Source organism: Osmia bicornis, chromosome 8, assembly GCF_907164935.1.
Source record: "Osmia bicornis bicornis chromosome 8, iOsmBic2.1, whole genome shotgun sequence".
Classification (NCBI taxonomy): Eukaryota; Metazoa; Arthropoda; class Insecta; order Hymenoptera; family Megachilidae; genus Osmia; species Osmia bicornis.
Genome location: NC_060223.1, coordinates 425,974 through 428,416, shown reverse-complemented (window position 1 = coordinate 428,416; position 2,443 = coordinate 425,974). Strand labels below are relative to the sequence as shown.

Here is a 2,443-nt window from a genome sequence, read left to right as displayed (position 1 = left end):
CGAAACAGTTAAAATAAAAGGACGAACAATAATAAACATGCGAACATGCGAACATGTGAACTAAACATAAGAAGCATGGCAAGCGAGTAAACAGACGAGCATATGTGGACTCGACATAAGCAGAGCAAAGCAATTAACCAGCAAAACCTCAAAACCTCAGACGTCAACATCCAGCCAAGCAACCAAGCAGCAGGGAATAATAGTAAAGAGTATTTAATATTTAACCCTAGCACACAATTTGAACACACTGTTCAAATAAAATTCAAACAAACTATAAAACTGAAATGAAAATAAACCAAGGATGTAAAAGGTAAAGTAAAGATGCCAGACAATAGCAGATAGCAATGACAGAAGAAGTAAAACACAGAATGCCAATATTGTCAAAAGTAAAAGGTAAAGTATAAAGTATAAAGTATAACCATAGACAGCAGACTCTCATGCGAAGTGGGTACACGCATTACCACAAAATGAAGAAACAAGATCACCACAACAGAAAGGTACGCTATATAGTATAACAAATAAATGCATGTGCGACAGGGAATTCCTCATAATCATCTATTAAAACTATCAAAGTGACTGAAAGAAGAATTACAGATAATAAGAAGCGAACTGAGAGCTTATATGAAGTGCTCAAACCAGCGAAACTGAGATTCCCTCCTGCGAGGCCCACATAGCCAAGATAACCAGGATAATGTAAATGAAAAGAGCAACATAAAACATAAAATTGAGTAGGTCAATCAATGTCGCTAACGTCAAACATTGTATACAATACATAATACAGTGTGTCCCACGTAACTGGAAACACTCCAATATTTCCTAAACTATTAAAGATACAGGAAATTGCTTTGGTGGTCATTGCATGATAAGATAGAGCAACATTTTGACGTAGACAAATTTTTTTTTGCATTATTATTTTCAAAAATATAATGGCAAAGTTTGGTTTTTTAAATGGAACTATATATTTTTCTTTCGATCATTTGATAGTGCTTTTGAAATCGAATTCACTAAGCTTGCATGTATACATTTGATTTTCATTGGTTTTCGAGATATTACACTAACAAATTTGGAAATTTTTCACGGGAAAAATTCACTTCAGTGGGAAATATTAGCAGGGGTCCTGTTCGCGTCTAAGGTTTGGGCCTGCCGTCCCGCTGGCCGCCCGTGGTATCAATTTCAAGTGGTACTGCTTAACACGCGACACTTTTCGCGCGAACAGGACCCCTGCTGTTATTTCCCACTGAAGGGAATTTTTCCCGTGAAAAATCTCCAAATCTGTTATTGCAATATCTCGTAAACAAATGAAAATCAAGTGTATACATGCAAGCTTAATGGATTCGATTTCAAAAGCACTATCAAATGATCGAAAGAAAAATATATAGACCCATTTAAAAAACCAAACTTTGCCATTATATTTTTTAAAATAATGATGCAAAAAAAAATTTGTCTACGTCAAGATGTCTACGTCAATGACCACCAAAGCAATTTCCTGTATCTTTAATAGTTTAGGAAATATTGGAGTGTTTCCAGTTACGTGGGACACACTGTATATTCCTATCACATCAATTAATGGGAAAAGTACTAAATCTTCAAAGAAGGGAAGATCAGCTGGGAATAAAAGCAAAAGAAGAAATAGATGGTGAGCATAATGTAACACTGATAATTGGAATTATTTTTTGAATTTATTGAAACTGCTTAAACTTGCTTGCAGGAACATTTCACGCAACCACGACCTCAAATTCGTTTAATAAGCAAAGATGGTGGAGAAACAATCAAATCATCAAATGAAGGCAGTGAGCAATAAATAAATAAATTATTAATTATTGTTAGCAAATCATCCATAAAGATAAGTAGCAATATATATCCCATAACATGAATGATGATGAATATAATGAACATAGTAGGAAGAGATAGAACTATTAACATCATAAGATAACATGATATTAAATATTAAACCGTAAATCATAATATTAATCCATTTGCAGAAAACCCTACGCCAGCCAACAGAAGTGGAGGCAAAACGTAACGATTAATAGGAGAGGAAAATACGCACCTGACACAATGTGAGGAGCAACATGAAACGTAAATCAGCATAAAACCTGAAGCAAGACAAATCAATTCAAATAGTTATAAATTGCGTAGATTATAAATTGCGTAGATTGTTACTGAATTATCATACCGCTCCGATAAGTCTGATATTAACGTTAATACTAATGCAGATGCAAGTAACTCAATGTAGTACAACGTGTGATGAACAAAGCTAATCAAATAATAAACACCACATACTACCGTATAATTACTGAACCACAATATAGAAATAAAAGAAAACTAGTCCTTAAAATGAAGAAAATAGATAAAATTATTATGAACATATGTATATATTGTGACCCTTTCGGGGGTTCACTCTATACCAAAAAGGGAGGTCGCAAAATACAAACTTGTTGGG

At 34.0% G+C, this 2,443-nt stretch overlaps 1 long non-coding RNA gene across 1 annotated transcript; it reads left to right on the top strand.

The window, feature by feature from the left end:
• Positions 1-1,546: 1,546 nt before the first annotated feature.
• Positions 1,547-2,210, top strand: LOC123988049. The gene is made up of 3 exons (XR_006829619.1): positions 1,547-1,636; positions 1,709-1,790; positions 1,983-2,210. It is a non-coding gene; the product is annotated as an uncharacterized LOC123988049 (long non-coding RNA).
• Positions 2,211-2,443: the final 233 nt, after the last annotated feature.